The 21,720-nt window shown below is 36.1% G+C and overlaps 1 long non-coding RNA gene across 1 annotated transcript in view; it reads left to right on the top strand.

The window, feature by feature from the left end:
- Nucleotides 1-20,282, top strand: part of LOC143353605 (uncharacterized) — a 166,081-nt gene extending 145,799 nt beyond the window's left edge. Inside the window, exons 2-3 of the long non-coding RNA XR_013082179.1 lie at nt 19,689-19,726; nt 20,199-20,282. This is a non-coding gene — a long non-coding RNA (uncharacterized LOC143353605). The remainder of the gene's footprint in view (nt 1-19,688; nt 19,727-20,198) is intronic.
- The last annotated feature ends 1,438 nt before the right edge of the window (nt 20,283-21,720 follow it).

Here is a 21,720-nt window from a genome sequence, read left to right as displayed (position 1 = left end):
CCATGAAAGATTTCTTGTACGAATAAAAGATAACAAATGATTTTCGAGTATTTCACTGTACCCCGAACTATTCATTTTTTCAAGTGGAAAAGATGATTCACTCTTGCCGCTAGCGCAAAATGCACCCCACACCATAAGTTTTCCTTCACAGAAACTACGTTTGCAAAAATATTTTCATCCCTTTCGAAGGTCCCTTCAGTATAAATTAAATTAATCTGGACCGTCATGATTGAATTTCTTCTGGTCGAAAAAAATAATCTAAGAAACAACATTAAACGAAGAACATTGAATAGAACAGAACTGCTCAACTTCTTCCCCGTCGCTGCTTTACGATCCTACTCCTAGTCATGCGAATCCCCGACTATCTGATACCAGTGTCGCCACATGATGGGAGGGGGCGCGAATTGAGGGGAACAAGTTATTCTTTCTCTGCCAGTACTGGAATATGCACGACAGAGACGAAACGCGTCGAAATTAAAGTGGGGAAACAAGTCTTTATCTGGCGACACTGACTGATACATAACCGCGTCCAGACGAGAGAAAGAGCTACTTCACTATCTCTTCCCTGGGCAACGTCTTTCCCGCCGCCCCACTACTAACTTCGTTATTCCCACTCCTACCCGCCACCAGTAGGCATGGTGGGCATCGCTAGTAGGGATGGAAAAGTAGCTGGAAAAATTGCCTTTGGCCCCCGGGCCACGAGTGGCCCAGCTTAGGAATAGAATATCAGCTCTCAATTTTATCAATGTCTAAAACAGTGCTGGGCACGGTTGGGGCCCCTCAAACGCTTGCTACCCCCCACCAATCTCTATTCCATACAGCGCGCACCTTCGTCGCTTTCGCTGGTGTCTCACGTCTTCGTTGTCCCTCGATAACGGTGCTTACTGGAAGGGGACAGTGGATACTATTGTGGGGGGGGGGGCAGTTTTGCCTCAATTGAGGCAAACCTTCCCGACACTGATCTAAAATGAACGTACATGACCCCAATTTCAATTCAAATTCTTACGAACGTACTCTAGTGTGGCTGTTTTATGGCATTTTAGAAGTGAAGCATTAATTTTTCTTTTTCAATGTTGGGGTTGCCTTCAAGAACACTTTGAACAATCCAACGAGAAACATCAAATTCGCATTCGTTTACAATCTTTTGACAACTTCTTAAAGTGTTACTAGCAACTTTTACGACTTGTCTTTCTGCACGAGGGGATGTCTTCTTTATGGGTTCTCCTTTCATGTTTTTCCCATATTGTTAGTAAGACCGCTTAAAAAATTGGATACAACATTCTCATAAGAGAACATCCAAATTTCCGTCCGACTTCACGAATTCCCACCTCCTGTTCCGTAAATGTTAAAATTGCTGCTTGTTCTTTTTCACCGTGGTAACTATAAATTAACTAATAAAGATTCTTGTTCAGCAAAAATACGGCACGAAAATCCCTGAAGTGTGTTAAAACTGTAGGTGGTGCTACAGTTTTGCAACGACTCGAAAATGTCTCTCGCTTTCGTCTCGATATGCATATACACAGATAACTTCAATATTTTGTATTCGCGAAGTTCGTTATTCATCATACTTTCTCAGATCACGTGCTTGGTTTCCGTGAATTATTCTTCTAAAGTTGAAAAATCTGAAAAATATGGATGGCGCTATGGTTATGCGCCGCAGTGTAGGAGCTATTATAAGCAACGGCAGGAAGCAAGACAAAAGGGTGAAATGTTCACTCGTAATAACAGCCTGGATAGCAGACAGTGGACTTGCAATGGAAGACAAACACTTGGGAAGAGGATAATTTAAATGACCGACTTTTTCGGTGTAAGCGGTTTTTATAAATAATTGTCGCTGAATTTAGTAATTATGGGTCGTTATTTCATCGAATGGTGTAGGGTAAGGAACCCAATTACTGCACCTATATTAATTATACTTATTTTTAAAGCATTATGAATATTAAAAAAGAGATGTATAACATATATATTAACTGATTTTAATGAAAAAAATTTAATATCTCTGTCTTAATATTCGTTATTCTTTAAAAATAAGTATAATTAATATGGGCACAGTAATTGGTATCCCCACAGTAATTGGGGGTCCCTTACCCTAGTTTTTATGTTATCCACGCATGGCTATTACAGATACTGATTTCTTAAATAATTGTTAATATGTTACAGAAGTACTCCTCTGAGGAAAAGCTCGTTAACACGAATATTGCAAGAATCAAAGAACAGAAGTAATACAATTCGAAGTGAATTATCAAAATAGTTTTTATAGATATTATAAAATATTGTAATAGTATGCAATTTTATCTTCCTGCAATAGGGTAGACGCGACTGAAATTATATTGAACTGTTTTTAATTTCTGGATTCAATGCGAAAGATAGATCAAGTATTATATTACGTGCGAAGTATTATGCATCCAATATGTTCTTATATGCTGTATACTTTCTCATGAGGCGACCCAACGAACTATTCTATTCTATTAGTTACTTCATTTTTCGTTACATTCTCGTCAAGAGTAAGACGGAAGACTATTTATTTTCAAATTAACTAACAATGTTAACAATTAAAAAGTATGGCAACTGTCGAGAAACGTCGGCGTAACTTTTAGATTTTAGATCGCTCTTTTAAGTAGAATATCGACACTTAGTTATGCGAATCAGACTTCGAAGCTTACATAACTACCGCATAACTTACGGTGAGCGAACGTTAAGTTTGCCCAGTTTCAATTAATCCATGTTGCTTCAAATTGTTACGTAGTCTCTCGTCACTAGACACGTAAAATTATAATTTACTTGAAATAACAACAATAATTGGCTAATTAATTCGAAACATTAAGATAGGGAAGGCTATGATTATAATGAACAAATAAATAAAAATAGTGAGACCGTGAAAATTTCGTGCACAACTTTGGCGTAACATGTGATACATTCTAGACCAGTGCCGGGCACGTTTGCCTCAATTGAGGCAAAACCGTCCCCACTATAGCATCCACTGTCTCCTTTCAGTAAGCGCTGTTACCCTGGGGCAACGAAGACGCGAGACACCAGCGAACGCGACGAAGGTGTACGCTGTATGAAAGAAAGGTTGGTGGGAGAGCAAACGTTTGAAGGGGCCCCAACCGCGCATCAGCACTGTTTTAGATCAGTCCCGTTCAGTAAGACTTTTGGCAGGCAAGGGAGCCCGCAAATGCCCATGGGCATAGCTAAGGGCCATGTGACGTCAGCGGGAAAAATATTTTCATAGGCTGAACCATTGAAAGAAGGCGTGGTTCGTTGCTCGCCAAGTCGCTTGTGCCCGGGAAACCAAGTTCTCAGCCTACACGGGTGATAGCTGAAAGGGACTGTTGTAGACAAAATACTTACATCACATTTTTCAGAAGAAAATTGCGTCTTTATTCGGCTAAAAGCCGCTAGACAGAACGCATACACTTTTTCCTGTGAAACTACAAATTTAAAATAACAATTTGTTTGAATCTTTACAACTAACTGGAGTCTATTAAACTTTGTGTGCCCAGTCAAAAGTTAAGTTCTATGTTCTACAGTTTTTTGTCTTGACTTTTAAAATTTACTGCAGTATAAATCATTATTGAGATCCCTTTAAGACTTTTTCAAATTTCCGTTTTCACTTTTACATACTAATAGAATTCGTTAAAACATGCCTTGTTGTGTTTTACACGGATTGCATTTAATGGAATTATGTTAACCCTTTACACAGTTATGGAAAGTTCCATTCTTTCCCTGAAACACTTTCCAACTTATTCCTTTCTGTTTTAAAATTTGTTTCATACTTTTCTCTAGGAATCGAGTAACAGAAGTATATTATATATGTACATGCTCGTAGATATTGTTTAACTTGAATTTTCTACAAGAAACAACAAATTATATTTACCTGTTATAAAGAAGACAAACGTGAAACCTTCCTAGAAGATTGCATGATCACCAAGTCAAACCAGATTTTATTTACCTGTTGGAAAAAGGAATAGTAAAGACAAAGACGCTATGCGGAACGCAAGACGTATTTTCCGGATTACCTAATATGTATGTATCTATGACTGATTTTATTCTAGGAATTGAGTAGTAATTACTAGACCTGTTACTTATGAGATACCCGGGTACCCGGGTATTTGGGTAACCAAAAGTTACCCGAGTACCCGGGTATCTCATGAATAGATTATGCATCTTTACGCAAAATAAAAAGTGTTTCGATCAATTGCAAGAAGCAGAAGACATTGAAATTACTTATTTTCATTAACAATCTTAATAAATTTAAAATAATATATCAACATTCTTAGATTCTTTTAATTTGTTTATTGCTTTAAACTGCACCAACACATTTTTGCCATAATTGCATAAAATCCCCAGTCTACTCATGAGATACCCAAGTATATGAGATAGTTTTTATTATTATTATATGAAATAGTTGATAGTAGATTTTTCTAATGTTTACAAAGCAATTCGTGTTTAGTATTTCTCTACAAAAATAAACATATTTCAGTTTTAAATAATTAATCATTCCATAATTATTATTTCACACAAAAATATGAATTTATCGAATACTCGAATAAAACATACAGGGCGGCGGCTCAGGAAATAATAGCTTTTAAACGTAAGACCTCATGAGAAACTCGGGTTTTCGGGGAGACTCGGATGCTCGGCTATCTCGTGAGATACCCGACTAGTTTTGCTCTACCCGGGTATCTCATAGGTACTCGGGTAGCTGGGTATCTCATAGGTACTCGGGTAGCCGGGTATCTCACATATCCTGGTAAAGGTACTAGCTCTAGTAATTACTATTTTTTAATTGTTCTTAAAACTTATAATGACAAAATGTAAAGTACAAAACAATACAGTGTCTACTCGATAATTGTTCAAAACATGGGTCTGGCTAAGGACAATTATCGGCTAGAAGATAGTATTCTTTGATTCACTGTCGAACGTATAATAGGATAGCGAAGTTCTAGACTTCGCGGGTATACTCCGCGGTTCTGGGACAATTATAGGCTAGATATTTGGGACATTCATCGAGTAGAGACTGTACTTTCAGATACTTCGAACGCGGTACATATTCCATTTTTCGCTAATATACGAGTATTTCTTATCCCATAAAGTGATTTTAAACAACTCACACAATCTGAGGACAAAATTAAGTGGAAACCCTGTAAAAACTAACAATTTTTTAAAATTGAATCAAACGACTTAAAATTTTTTAAAAAGATTAGTTTGCTAGGTAATGTGTAAGAAACTTGTTTTTTGAAATTGCTATTGCCCGGAATTTGGAAGGCAAAAGTGAAGGTCACGATTTTCAACTTTTTTATCTGTGACTATAATGAAAATTTAAAATATACCTTTTGTAGATCTAAGTTATATACATGCACAAATTTTCAACCAAACCGATTAAAGTTGCTATGACCTATGAATAATTAAAAATGGCTAAGATTGTGAGAAATTGCAATTTAGATCAATCGGAAGCCCAAAATTCAAAGATTCTTACATCTTCCATAGCTTTTTTATGCGTCAACCCATTTCGATAAAAATGTCCATGTATATAAATTAGGCATATTTTAAATTTTCATTATAGACACATATAAAAAAGTTAAAGACCGTGACCTTCGCTTTTGTCTTCGAAACTTTGAGCAGTAGCAATTCGAAGAAAAAGTTTTTACACATTACCTAGCAAACTAATCTTTTAAAAAAATCTCAAGTCGTTTGACTCAATTTAAAAAAATTGTTAGTTTTTAAAGGGTTTCCACTTAATTTGGTCTAACTGCTAAATTCGTAAATGCAATTAATATTCCATTTCAGAATGACCACCGTCTTTAGCAATAAAAGATCGACTGCGTTTCCAAATGGAATTTGTTACCGCACGAAGTTCATTTGTCTTATGTTTCATCTCGGTGAATGTATCATTAATTCTTCGTATCAGTTCATTACGCGTATTAATTCTTGTTTTATAAACCTTCTTCTTTAACCCTTTGCCCTACAATACCGAGTCATACTTGTAATGAAGATTCTGAACAGAGTCTGATAAATATGTGTGTATGTTATTCATTTCCTTTAAACCGAAATAAAATTCTATTTCGGCATTGTGAATATACAGCTATTGAAGAACATATATATGCATACAGTAGATGTAAATTTTCTCCTTTGTTTAAGAAATTACGAATTACAAAAAAGTTCTAATCACTGAAACCGTAAAATGAATCATAGTGCAAGAGGTTAAAGTTAGCGGTAAAAATAATTTTTTAATAAAGCGTTAAACAACCTATGCTCATATAACATTCTTTTCTTATTTAGATCCATAGAAAATACTAACGAAATTTGGCACTTTAAACCTGGGACACCCTGTATATTTATCATTTATTTTTATACCAATAAACCTCACAATTTTTAAACCTTACAATGATACCGTCTACATATCATAATATCATCACCACGTATTTACACATTTTAATTGTGATTTAATTTGGGTTATTATATTCATCTGCATTAAAACGGTTTTCATTAGAAAACTCTTTTGCAAACCACTCTTTGTGGTGGTTTTTTTTTTAAACAATTCACGGTAGTTTGTGAGTTTTTAACTTCTTTTCTGCAATAGGTTTATTTATTAACACGTTACGATGGTCCTACCGTCCACATTCAAATCTATTCGAACCTCGGTCAGCTGATCGGTAAGCTATATGTATACACGCATATGTAACATTCAAAAAACGGAGGGCAACGTCCCCGACTAGGGCCCTTTCCCTGGGCACCCTGCTGCGATAATCCTAGTCCCAGTTGAGGACATTGCCCTCTGCTTTTTAACTGTGTATGCCCGTACATATGCGTTACTGATCAGCTGACTGGTGTTCAAACAACGTGCGTCGTAAATCAAATTATTCATTTCCAACTGTTAATATTTCGAAAACGATGCATTGACTTGTAAAATGGTAACGGGCTTAATGTGATATTATTACAAAATTTCTTGAAACTACAATTCAGCCTGCTGAACATCATCACGGATTAAACTGCAAAATACAAGTGGAAATTCTTCGAATGTCCGAGCCGAAGCCGAAGCTGGAGTCGAAGCATTGAGTCGACTCGTTCCGATGACCGCCAGTCGTGAAACGAAACACGGGGCCCAAAGGGTTAACGAGCGTTTCTTTGATCGTTGCCCGTCGAAAGAGGGGAAGCAATAAAAGCAGATAGAAGACCGCGGAAGAGAGACGCAACTACAAAGTTTCGCGAATGTCTGCCGAGGAACCCGGGGTCCCCGGGTCCCCGACTCTCCGGGTCCTTTTTCCCTTAGCACCTTAGTAACCGAGTAACCAAGTAACCAAGCGACCAAGTAACCATACAACGGCAACGAATCGCGAGATGTATGAGGAGAGGAACGCCAGATAAGCGCCATAGTACTGATCTCTCGGAAACGAAAAAGGAGCCGGCTAGAGGAACGAGGAGAAGAGAGGGAGGGAGAGAGGAGAAGAAGAAGAAGAAGAAGAAGAAGAAGAAACGGAGTGGAAGAGGTTAACGGCCTCTGACACAGTACATAGTGATAAAGAGCTAAAGCGGTGGAGGCGAAACCGCAGAGAATTCGAACCGATTCTCTAGAACGCGAGATGAGTAGAGGCTTTGAAGGAACAGAGATACAACAAAGAGTGGTCTCGAAGCCTAAAAACGACGGAATCTTCTGACGAGATTGGCTTTCTCGGCGGATCCCATGATCCGAGAGAATTATGTATCATCTACACTCCGGGACAAAAAGATAAGACACATTCGGATTTAGATGACTCTATTTATTTTCACGTTTAATAACGTACAGTAAATCGTGGTAATGTTCAAACACTTTTAACACGACGATAACTTCTTTAATATTTTACCATACGACTTGTTTTTTTTCTGAGAAGTTAGAACAACGAGTTTATTACATGACACGAAAAAAATTGAAACAAATTGCAATTGGTCGAAATTGCAGAGAAAATACTAAAAGTGTGGTTTATAACTTTTTTATGATGCGCAATTCAATTATGTTGTATGCTTAATTAATTACGTTTGTTAATAGCTAATATATTGTGTATTCCCCATTTATATAAATGAACTTGACAATTAACAAGTCATTGCACGCGTCTTAAAACGCTGTACTAGGTGGTACGTAAGAAAACAAATCATTCTATTAGAAAAAATGAGGTTGATCTTCATATAACTTCTACGCGTCCACTTATTAAAAAAAACTATTTACATGAAATTATAAAAGAAGATAACATGCACTTTGGTCTGGAACATTTTCTTCTATCACCAATAATAGCCGAGATACACAGGTGACCTGTTTTAGGTGCATCACCCTGTAATCTGTGGATGTGGACACGTAAGTACACAGAATAGCCAAACTAAAGTTTATTTACCAACATTGCACCCGTAGTTTTGCATAAAGCAAATATACTAGAAACTCATTTCAAAAACAAAAAGGCCGATATTGTATAATGGTCCATAAGATTCACAGTTTTAAGAAGTGTCCTAATTTTTCGCATAAAGGATTTAAAGAATGCTTCTTTCGTTGCAAGATACTGATAGTTGAATTTTTGAACACGTTTTTCTCGAAACCAGTTTTTTGGAAATTTATGTCATATTTCAATACATCGAGTAGCAAGCCGTTCTCGCATCCACTGGCGAGAAAAGGGACAGGTCAAATCTCTTACTCTTGCTTATCCATTAATGGGTTTACATTATGTTGCAAGAATAAAATTATACAGCACATTGCACAGCTATTCGGATTCCATTTAACTACGAACGGATAGTATCATGGAAATAAAACAACTTTAAAACTTATTTGAACTTTAACGTCAATTTTCTAGAGAATAGATCATGTTTGACCCATGGTTCCTTTGAGAAGTTTGTTCTTGACACCCAATACAAGAATATTTATTATATAATTGCCCCAGAGTGTTACATGTTACATCATACAATTGCCGGATCTAAATCCCATAGGGAATCTATAAAATTTATTGGATCGCAACATTAGAAGAACGCCAATAAAAACAAAAAAAGAATTAAAAGCCAGCTTAATGGAAGAATGGAGACAAATATCACGAAATTATTTAGTTAAAACAATTTCTAATATGCTCACACGTTTGAGTGAAGTAATTTGACAAAAGGGATACCCAACAAAATATTAAAAAACTGTTATAACTTATATTATGTATAAATAACAGTCATGTATTGCTAAATGTTCGAATGTTTTTGAGATGATAAAATTGTGCTTAATTTTTATTGCAACATAATATGTACAAAATAGTAAAAATTAAAGCATTTATTTTTGTATGAATCTGTATTGAAACAAATGGAGAATGAATAAATTCGATAAACATATCCTAATTAAGTATATAAAGCGATCTACTACAGTGTCCAAATATTATGAACTCTTTCCCGTTATTTTGTTCAATAAATAACTACAAAAGATATGAATTCTCAAATATTTATTACGTAACCTATTGTTATTGTTCACAGTTTTAGATTGTAATAAAATTATTCTTACAATGTTAACAATAAACATTAAATTTATAAAAATAAGTCGGATCCAGTAAATTTGACGGGACTGAATAGTGAGCACGTTTACAAATTTATAACTTTCGCCTAAAATATATAATTTAACATCGTGTTGGGGTAGCCTTCGTTTTATAAAACTTCTTTTAATCTAATTTGCATAGAAAATACTATTTTTTGTGTAATGTCGATTCCTATTGTTCTCCATTCTTTTTGCAATACACCTTTCAATTGTTTCTTACCAATTATGTCGTATTTTATTTTTTGTTTATCTAATTCATCTCATACATGTTTTATGAGGTTAAGGTCCGGGGATTAGGGACGAATTGGTAAAGTATGTGGCAAGTTCCATATAATCCATAAATGGACTATTTCGGCCATATATTTTGAGTCTCGGTCGTGTTGAAAATGAAATTCCCTACTTAAATTTAATTTTTCAGCAGATTTATTTACATTCCTTTACAAACTATTCAAATAATCTATTTTATTCATTGTGTTCTCAATAGGTAAATTCTAATTCTTCTACATTTTGTGAAGCCCTACAGCCCCAAACCATAACTCCACCGCCCCCATGTTTTATAATGTTCTGCAAATTCTACGGCTCCATCTCAGTGCTTTTTTTTTCTCCACACTCTAATTTTGTCATTTGACTTGTATATTATACTCCTAAAAAAAATTAAAGGATCACCTCTACAAATCCGAGAAATTGTGCCAATTTCAAGTGATCATAACTTCGGCAAACATTGTTGTATCGATATTATTAAAAAATCATTTGAAAGCTTAAAGTCTTTACTTTCAGGTGCTTTTTCAAATTTTCAGCTACGTTGCTTTTTCTGTGTCGATTGTCGCTTGTCATAAGGTAATCGGCATACCTCGGTTCGTCTTCGTGTGTTTTCGTCACTTGCGTCGGTAGTTGCGGATGCGAATAAGAGAGCACGCTTGAGCAGAACGCCAACGTAACGAACTAGCGCTATTAGCCTCATGTTACGCGAACCGGTAACTTTAAACACATTTGCCATAGATGACAAATTGTCACAGCGGATTCATCAGGTGTTCAATCGAATCGGCAGAATCTCAGCTTCAATCTGACCTTAAGATGTGGGTATTGCGATCATTTCTCGCTGAGATATAACGAGTTGAATGAAAAATGGAAATTATGCAAATTTTAAGCATATTTTCAGAAAGACCTGGTATATCCCTTATTTACTTCCGTCAATCCTTTTCGCCCGCTCGCGCACAGTCTGGACCCATTTCCAAAGGCGGTGGGGCGAGGCCGCCCGAAGACCTGGTATATCTAAATGTTGATTAAATTGAAAAAACAAAAGAAGTGCCTTCAGGAGAAAGAAATGCTCTTTCTTTTGCTTTTTTATACAAGATTCTACGATGATTCTTTCCTTCCCTAGAGCCAGTTAACGTTAAAAAGACCATTTTTGCTTCAACCAATGTTGCATAACTCGAACAAAAAAAAAATCGCGCTATGTTCGACTATCAGGTTTTTTGCACAGGAAAGCTTTCAAATGATGGTAACGCGATTTATCAAATAAATTTATCTCTACCCATGTGATGTCTGGGAGTTGAACAGAATTTTTTGTAACTGTCAAAGCTTTGTTTATAACGCTATAACCGTGTTAAAAAGCAACGCAGCTGAAAATTTGAAAAAAGCATCCGAAAGTAGAGACTTCAAGCTTTCAAATGATTTTTTAACGATATCGATACAATAATTTTGACGGAATTATGATGACTTGAATTTGACCCAATTTCTCGGGTTCGGGAAGGCGATCCTTTAATTTTTTTTTGAGGAGTGTATTAAATTTGCTTTCATCCGAAAAAGAATGTATTTTTAAAATTCATTATTTTTACGAAGGAACTCATTAGCGAATTCAATCTTTTTTTTTAAACATAGGGGCTTGCTATATGCTACATGCGATGTATGTCGCTCTGTAACTCTTATTATGGTTTTAGAGTGAATTTCTTTATGTAATTAATTTTGAAGTTGAACTGCAATAACAGTTGATGTAATCATTGGTATTCTTCCAATAATTCACAGTATTTTCCCTTCTTCCCAATTAGTTAGTTTATTAGGTAGTCCTCTACCAGACTTGTTTTGTAAGCTTCCTCGATTTTTAAATCGTTCTATTACACACTTGACAGTAAATTTACTTCGCCCAATAATGTATCCAATTTCTCTGTATGATTTATTTTGTTTATAAAATCGTAATATTAATTTTCTTTCGATAGTATCAGTTTCTTTCCTTTTTGCATTCATTGTTACTTTATTCTCTGTATATTGTTACAGTGTGAGCAAAATTTACTTTGCATTCATTGTTACTTTATTCTCTGTATATTGTTACAGTGTGAGCAAAATGTACTTTGCATTCATTGTTACTTTATTCTCTGTATATTGTTACAGTGTGAGCAAAATTCCCGAAATGTTAGTCACGTGATTTTGACGTCGCTAAAACGACGGCATAAGTTTAGCTTAAGTTCACGAGCGTGCTCACAAATATCGAATTATTTTTATAAATTTAATGTTTATTTTTTATATTGTAAGAATAATTTTATTACAATCCGAGACTGTGAGCAACAAAAATATATCACGTAATGAATATCTGAGAATTTATATCTTTTGCAGTTATTTATTGAAGAAAATAACGGCGAAGAGGCAGCGAGATCACAATTTTGTCCAGTAATGTATGTATGGGCTAGTAACGCTTCAAGTAAACCACAGGGCTGAAACTTAGGGGAGAACTACATAGTTTCTGGAAGGCACTAATAAATACCACGGGGTTCAGAGAAATGGAAAAACACGACGAGCTGCCAGAATGGTTCCCGTAGTTTAGGATCGGGCCGATCGCCGTTGCCAAATTTCTTTACGCCATATACTCCCTCGCTAATTTTAGGTGGCTCTCTGAATGATGCTCGAAGGTATACATACATACGTACGTGGCGAACGTGACGAGGTAGAAGGGAGATAGCGGCGAAGGTGAAACAAGGAGGAAATAGAGAGGAGAGAAAGCTCACAGCCGTTGACTCTCGCCCTCGCCAATCTTGCCTGCTGCCTTTTCGAATGTCCACAATCGGCCTCTGCCAGCAGGTCGACGACCTCCACACGATACACACGAGTGAAGACACATGGGAAATGAATAAATGATAGAAAAATCGTCGATAGCCTGCTGATCGCAAGGCCCCGAATGCCGGAAAACTGTGTCAGAAATCTTTCGTCGTGGATACTTTCAAAACTCCGTTCGATACGATCTACGGGACAACGGGAGTCTGTGTTGTTTTCTGATCTGTTCGAGCCAAATGAGGGTTTTGACCTTTGCTCTAACAAACGCATTCATCGTGGTAGAGAAACGGAAAAATATCGGAATGATATGAGAGGAAGCCTGGCAAAGTTAACGACTGCTTTTCCTGTAAACTTTCCATGACTTCGTCATGGCCGGCTTCGGTAGTTACATTCAACCTTCTGTTAAAAGTTTTCCATTCAGCGTTCAGTGCTTCTTGAAATAACGAATGGAGCACCAAACATTATTTTTACAAAAATCTATGTTGCTCTTCCGCATACAAAAAGTTCTACGAGGAAGAAAGTATCGGATTTGTAAAAACGACTATTATTAGTAGACAAATATTTCTTTCAAAATCGTATTTGAATTGAATGGCATTCACACAGTGCCTTGACTGTGTAACGCAGGCAAGACTGAACGGTACAAAGAATAATAAGAATTAGATCGAGTTAAACGGGCTAAACGGAAATTCTATGTCAAAAGTTAAACATTCATTGTTAAATTGTTTGGTGACCACATATGTATATTATTGATGCTTATGCGCTATCCGTCACTGATTAAGAAAACTGTATAGCCGGTTAAGATGTAACTCTGTGACAAGTTTCAAGTCGGTACCCCTAGCATAAGGGTGGTTATAGGTTTATTGAATTATGCCCTATTTCTTCTGTTCTGCTCAACAAAAAATTACGCAAAAAATCATGAACACTCTACCTAATAGCACACGTGACAGTAAATTATATCAGAATTTTTAGTTGCAAAATCGATTTTTAAAAATTCCGGAAACATAAAATTTCCGATTTTATATTGAAGTTTTCAGACTACCACGTTTATATTTTTATGTTAGTTGTGTCTCATCGTGATTACTAATGTGTATTGTTTCAGATTTTTCGAATTACGCAAACATGTTTAAAAAAATTGAAAATCTCCAAAAATTCGAAAAAAATGCATATATCGTATTGAAGTTTTGGAGGTACCAGTTTTATAAAAATTCAGTAGTTAGATATTGTCGACAAAATTGTTCTGAATTTTTTTCAGAATTTTTTATAAATTGCATCATCGTTAAAAAGAATCAAAATCAATTTTTTCGATTCCTCTTTATTTTTTTGTAGGTATATGTATGTAAACATTTTTATATTCAGAAGAATAATATACAAACATAAAAATAGTTTTTAATAGGTGGAGCATCGGTTATCCGAAATAGCAAAGAAAGCCATTTCTCTCAGAGAGGGGGACTTGACCGAACAACAACTTATTCTAGCGGAAGAAGGTTCATTGTACAATCCTGGGCTTATACATTAGTCATAAACACACACATATTTATATAATTGATAGATGAATCTTTAAATGCATTTTTCTTGAGTCCACATTTTTTTAAACAGTTACAACATTATTTCATGTTCCAGTCGACCAATTGACTTGAAATTTTAAGAAAATCTTCAGCATATATGTATGCATATATGTTATTGTACCAACTAAAATGTATAGCATTAAAATGCTTTTTCTTATTTTTTAACGTGCTAAAGGTGGGAAAATATTAAAACAAATAAATAATCTGAATTTAAAACGCCGCCATTTTGTAAGTAATCGAGATTTTTAATTTATTTTGGTCCTTACCGTAGTCACACTTTCTCATTTTTTGTTTTGGATTAGTGGAAGGACCGAAATTATGGCAACAGACTACACATTGTTTTTTTAAAATATACTTTATAAAGAAAACTTATCATTGAACGCTGTTTCCAAGCAAAAGCGGTACACTCCGCGACAACACTATAAGGCACTATACAAATCTGTGTTGTGAAAAAGAATTTGTTCCTCCCATATATATAACGATATTGTTCACTTTATGAGAAGTATTTTTCAGTAAACTATACTTTAGTTAGAACTTTAAGAGTTCTATTTAAATTTCTAAATTATATAATGTTAAGTCTCATGTATTTTCAATAATTTAAATATTTGCGGATCTTAAAATAATGACAATAACGATTTTGCCTGATATTTACTTTTGAAGCAAGGTTAGGTCCGCTCTTGGAGATTAGATTTGCCCTCGTTTTGCCTTCGAATTCCGCCTGCAAAGTTTTGCACCCAAATATCGTGCCTAGTACGAAAATAGATGAGTCGGAATTTGTAGATAAGTTTTGGTGGTAAATTCATAGGAAATCAAGAGCAGATTGCTAACTCGGATAGTATTGTCGCGAATAGTTACCACTGAACAGACTGAATGCTATTTCCAAGCAAAAGCGGTATGTGCATAGTATTCACCAGCGTCGAGAGCATCGATAAGGGGATGCGTTGAATTTGTTACCGAATATTTCTGCCGTATAAAGACGTATGATCGCCTCGCGCGGACAGACGCGACAGATACATTGATCGATTGCTTTACAACAAAATGCATGGATATCTCAAGCCGTGTCGCGTGTCTCATTATTAACACGCCACCGGTGTGCCGTCAGCGTCGATATCCGCCGGCCATTTTTCAAATCCTATAAATAGAAACGAAACGTCGCGTTGGCGAAGGAGAAGCGACGTCGATCAACATCGCGACGATCGCGCACTAACCGAATCGATCAAAACAATTCCATCGATTCCAACTGGAGTAGAAGGTGGAACGACCCGATCGATTCCTTAGCCAACACACAACAAGTTGACCGCTAATGAGACACCGTTCCGAAACAGTCGGTTAATTGAAATCGACCACGGTTCTAACACACTCCAATTCGTTCTACGCTGGTGCACGGCTCGTCCTGTCGACTACTACGCCCACGTTCGTTGCAACCGGATGTGTAAAGCGCACCGGCCAACCGCGGAACGTGACTTGCTCGCGACGTGTCAGAAACTTCGTAAGCGCCGATCTAAAGTACCTTTTCCTTTGCGTCGTTGTCGCAATCGTCGCCGCGAAATTGAAGGAAACACACCTCCCGTGTAATTACGAATTCGCCCTGCGATCGCCGAGATTTTTACGAGCTCGAGCACGGCCGTGTTAGTTAACTCGCCATTCGTATTCGCTATTGCCTTTCAGTAACTATTTCCTTCTTAACGGGGGTCATTCAGCGGAAAATTCTAGTCTTCAACTTCTAGTTATTTTCGAGATAAAATTTTCATATTACGTACAGTGACTCTTTTTAATATTCGGACACTCTTAGAAAGACGATAACTTGTTTAATATTGGACCACACGACTTTGATTCCCTTGGGAACAATTAGTTTACTACATAACATAGAAAATACTAAAATTTGCTTCTTACAACTTTTTTGTGGGCCTATTTTGAAGATTTATATTTTTTATATCTGTCTGAATTATACTATTTTGAAAATTTCATCAAAATCGGTCAACGTTTCAATGTCCTTACCTGTCAAAGACGCTGAAAACCGCACATCTTTACAAATACATAACTTTTGAAGTACTGATCTCCTAGGATTAAAACTTGGATTTTCGACATTTTCTCGCCAAAATCTACAGGATTACATTTAAAAAAGTTAAAAATTTCTGGTCTTCTGAAGTACAGTTTAGCCCACTTTAACGTAAAAGAATGATATGATAAATCAATTAAACTCTTTTACTTTATTGTGACGTAGTATTCGCGTCAGTATAAACTGTGTCGTATTTGCGTTAATTGCGACAAAATTTATGAATAGTCAATTTTATTTATCTTATGCCTGGGGGACTCTGGAAGTGTTTAGGATTATAAAATCCTAATTTAGCATCTTGAACTAAATTTAAAAAAATTTTACCAGTGATTGACGATAGTTTCAATAAAATTTTATAATATAATACGCATAGTGACGACCAGTCTCTTGAGACTTAGATACGAACGCAACGAATATCACGTAAAGACCAGTTTTCACATATTAAACACTGGCATAATGCCAGTATGATTACTACAACATAATACCAATACAATTTTATCCAGAGCTAACAACTTACAAATATTTTCAATGTTCCGTTGCGTCATGTCACCGGAAAGGATAACTGGTCAGGACCAACCGGTTATGCACCGATACAGACAAAAATATAAACAAATCTGTGTTAGCTGGTAAACATAAACTGTGAAAAGTGTTTTTTTACAGAATACGAACGAAACTACAAATATTGAGAAACGAGGTTACCGAATACAAACCACGCTTGTTAAATAATTTTTTAAAAATTACTTCATTATTTGAACTTCAAATGAAATTCAAATAATTTTTCATTTCATCTTTCATTTGATCACATAATTTGTACTTTCCAAAATTCGATATATTTCGTGTGTAAAGACCAATTTTAAAAGCGAATGCAATTAAACTTCAATCAGTAAATTACAAAAATTAGCATACCTAAATTTGATAATGATTTTAGTAACTATAATGAATAATTTCACCTGAAGCAGAGGCTATGGAAGTAACTAAATTTTAGTTACTTTAACTAAATTTTAGTTACTTCAGTAACCTCTTCTTCAGGTGAAATTATTTATTATTTTATTCGACCAGTCTAATTGAAATAAAAAATTATTCAAATAAAATATTATTTGAAAATAATAAACGTCAAATGAAAATCAAACGTCATGTACGTTACTTGTAAAGTACAAGTGATAAAGTATTTAAAATAAAAATGTGGTTAACTATGTATTAAGGAACTGAAAATTTTGTAACACGACATTTTCCGACTGTCGTATTCTGTACCGTATTTCGAAATTAATTTTATTTTGTTTTTGATTCTTTGTTTATATTTCAGAATTATTAGCAGTCCTTTACAAAATCCGTGGAACTTCGCATACACAAGAAATAATTTGTTTTCAAACACTACTTTCAGAAATATTACGAACATTTAAAAATGCGTTATCTTTTATAGAATAACTACTACAATTATTACAAATTAAAATTGTTCGCTTGCGGATTTTGGAAATGAAACGCGGACGCGTCACTCCCGATACCGCCGAGGAATACTGTCCGCCAAATTAATTTTGGACAGCCGTTTCAATATTTGATCGAGTAATTTTATTGGAAGCGCGTTTCGTCCCAGACCTGCTAGAGGACTCGTCGGTAAGGCTGATCTAGCAGGCCCTGCCTTAGACGCGTCGGTTCGTCTCGTACTTGGTCGTTGTTTTCGATCGCGAGAGCGTTCCGCGTCGGATCTTGGTTATTGGAGATCCATCTTTTTGAATAGATTTGAAACTGCAGGTTTCACGTTGAAACTGAATGTTTCACGTCGAACTTGTTGAACTATATCGAATCTTGGATGCACGCGCGACGCACGATGTTATCGCAACGCGATCACGAACAGAAGTGAGCTCGGATCGAGCGGTCCTCACGAGCATTGGTTTTGACCAAAACCGCTTGTCCTCACGAGAATTGTTTTTGACAAAAACCGCTCGTCCTCACGAGAATCGTTTCGGACAAAAGCTGATCGTTTGCCAGGCTCGCATAGCCCGACGACGGAACCACGTCTTCGCAAAACTGAATGTTTCACGTTTGAAGACTTGGAATTGAATGTTCGAAAAAGACTTGGAACTGAATGTTTCATGTCTGAATCAAACTAGTGAGAGCGTTTGATTTTTAGTTCTTCCGTCTCGTGAGACTCCTTTATGTATTGAAAGGGTAGTCCTCATGGAAGAGGAAGTGCACTGATTGGTTCTGCTGAATGTTGCGTTACCCAATCAGCGTATCATTGACTGATTGTCACCCTGTTTAGGTGAGCTGAATGGGCCTTGCCCTGGAGAGCGTAAGCTGATGCCGGTCTCTCAACAAGGCTGACCCTTGACACTTTTGAACAGTGCCCTTTTGTTTTGGGTGGTCCTTCGTAGGACTTAATTTATGACGTCCCGCAACCATAGGAAGTGACCACAAACGAAAGGCAGGCTGTGATGCGAGCCTGGATGGTCGTCACTGTTGCGCCGTGCCTAATCGTTGAAGGTGATCACTTAGTTACGAGCGTATCATAAACAATTGTCCGAAGCCAAGCACCACTTGAATTGTTCCTTGCGACGGAACAAAAATTGTACTTTAGCCCTTATCGGACGCTACGATCACAGAGACAAAGTACTGTTGTCACGTGAGAGGTGACAGTGCGGCGACCGTTAAGGGTTAAAACAACACTGCGTTTATCATAAATATTCGTATCCCAGAAAATAATGAAAGCGAGAAAACTACAAAATGAGATGGATAATTGTTTTAAATAAATAAAGAGATATCGATAATTGTATAGTTGCTGTTAATATTATTACACTACAAAAAACTTGCTTCCGTTCGCTGCGTGTCAAACAAAATGGATTGTTAACGCATTATTATCAACATTTGAAGAACTCATATACAGAAATTTGAATTTTAAACTTTTTTTTGTCCGCCACTGTACATATTTACCCGTTTAATGCAAGGTTCGACATTAATTCAAGTTCTGTCAGAATTCATACGTCTTCTTTGCGGCACTCGATAATATTTTTACACATATAAAGGGTGATCTTGTGAAAATTAGCATCTTTGTTATTTTTTAAACTATGAAAAAACTTTATTAACCAAAGTTTTTCCATATAAAGAGGACTACAATATGGCTACAACAGTTTTATTGTAGATGAAAGTGTTTCGAAGATTTCAAGATCACCTTATTTTTTTTTTTAATAGAACCGTACATTTTCCTATGCACTACAGCGATGCAGCTCGTCATCCTCTGTAAAAAAAAAAGTAGTAACCTATGTATCAGGGGGGCCCATAAGTAATCAATTATTTTGAAATCCAAAACAAACTTTGTAGTAAATTCAAGTTTTTATTTCTTAATTTCTCCATCATTATCAAGGACAGTTTGCCATCTTTCCTGCAAATTTTCAATCCCCCTCTTGTAGAAATCCAGGGTTTGTAAAGCAAAATATGTCTCAAGGTACCTCTTTACATCTTCTACAGAAGTGAATGTTTTATTTCTTAAATAATGTTCCAGAGATCTGAAAAGATGATAGACATGGGGAGCAATATCCGGTGAGTACGGGGGGTGCGGTAAAACTTCCCATTGCAATTTTTTGATTTTTTCCTGAGTGAGTTTCGCTGTATGGTACCGGGCATTGTCAATTTGCAGTATTACACCTTTTCTGTGGACTAAAGATGCCCTCTTTTTCAATAGTTCTAAATACAGCCGTTATAATTTCTAACAATACAACTCAGCAGTAACTGTTTCTCCAGGTTTCAACAACTCAAAGTGAATTATGCCACGACAATCCCACCAAATGCACAGTAACACCTTTCTAAAGGCCCGTACAGAACTGAACATTTCGACGAACATTGCGCCGAACAGTGACCGAAAGGCAAAATCGACATTAATTTCGGCGAACCGAACGGCGCGATTTTGCGTTTCGGTCACTGTTCGGCGCAATGTTCGTCGAAATGTTCAGGTCTGTACGGCCCTTAAGTGATAAGCTAGGTTTAGAGGTTGATATTGCGGTTTGATTTGCAGAAAGTCATTGCTTGGAACGCTTTATGTTATCATAAAGAACCCATATTTCATCTCCGGGAACGATTCTGCTAAGAAATGGACCTCTACGAAATCTGGATAGCAATGAAGTGCAAATTGATCGACGAATATTCTTGTTGGTCTCGGATAATTGATGCGGTACCCATATTCCGTGCCTATATGCCTTTCCCATTTTGTGTAGGTACCTTCGTATAGTTGACCATGTGGACCCAAAGTTTCTCGATAATTCTTGTATACTTAATTTTGGATCAGCTTCCACCAGAGATTATGGGGTGTCATTATCAAATTCAACTGGTCGTCCACTTCGAGGCCTGTCATAGAGATCATAATCACCAGCAGCAAACCTTCTGGACCAACGTTGACACTTGTTGACCTTCAATACATCTCCATAAACATCCAAAATTTTCTTTGTTGTTACCGTTGCACTAAATCCCGCATAAAAATGAAAAAGTATGCAATGACGAATATGATCCTCAGAAGGTACGGACGCCGCCGATTTATTACAGGGTTGTAAAAAAAAATTATACTTTTTAGAATATTTTGAACATAGGCTGCTTTACCGAAAACTGTAAAAGAATACGTGTTTCCTCTTCAACGTTCCTTTTTTCAAAAATAACAAAGATATTCAAGTTCTAATTTCTACAGGATCACCCTGTATATCATGAATTGTTTATCATTTGAAGTCTTGGTAAGAAGTAAATTATCTTTCTTTCAAATGGCAGCTATGCAAAAATAGATGGAAAAGATAACAACGCAGCGCAAATGTTAAAGTAAAGACCCTTAACGTTAAAAGTTTGTTGAAAGCAGTTTTAAAAATAAAATGTGACGTACTATAGGTACTATCATACTTTTCGTTGATAATTGTAAGATGATGAAAAGATGGAAACAGCTGCATAGTGTTTGTTTTTCAGAAACGTTTATTTGACTAATTGAATATTTATAAGACACGGATTATTGATTATCCTGAAAGGAAACTTACGCGATCGCATGATATACCCACGAATTAGATTGTCCTCTGCATAATCGTCACCAGTAGGAACAACGAGACCGGAACGGTCAGGGACGGTGAACAAGGACTTGATATAATCGAGAATAACCCGCCGCTGCTTCAAATTATTAACTTGACAACTCATTAAAACTGCAAATGCGTAATAAACGCATGAAGTGCTCTATATTCAAAGTATCGTCCCATTAGGAGTTACAATAATTTTAATAGATATCTGTTTTGCAGAAGTATTTTTAGTCTCTGACTCGAATACATATTTTAAAATATTTTATTCTTTCCACTGCTCAAACCGGTTGCTAGCAACACAAAATATTTAACCTAGTTCACGTCCATAATAACATATGACGTTTTTGATTTACATATTAACGTCACCCTGGTACAGCAAATCATTTTCATTTGCACAAAGCTGATCGTAAAAATTGTGTCCATTATTATGGTTTTATTTTTCATCTTCAACAAGAAAATGCTTGAATGACGTAATATTCAGAAAAGCAATTA

Source organism: Halictus rubicundus, chromosome 1, assembly GCF_050948215.1.
Source record: "Halictus rubicundus isolate RS-2024b chromosome 1, iyHalRubi1_principal, whole genome shotgun sequence".
NCBI classification, from domain to species: Eukaryota; Metazoa; Arthropoda; class Insecta; order Hymenoptera; family Halictidae; genus Halictus; species Halictus rubicundus.
This window is presented reverse-complemented; position numbering and strand designations above follow the sequence as displayed.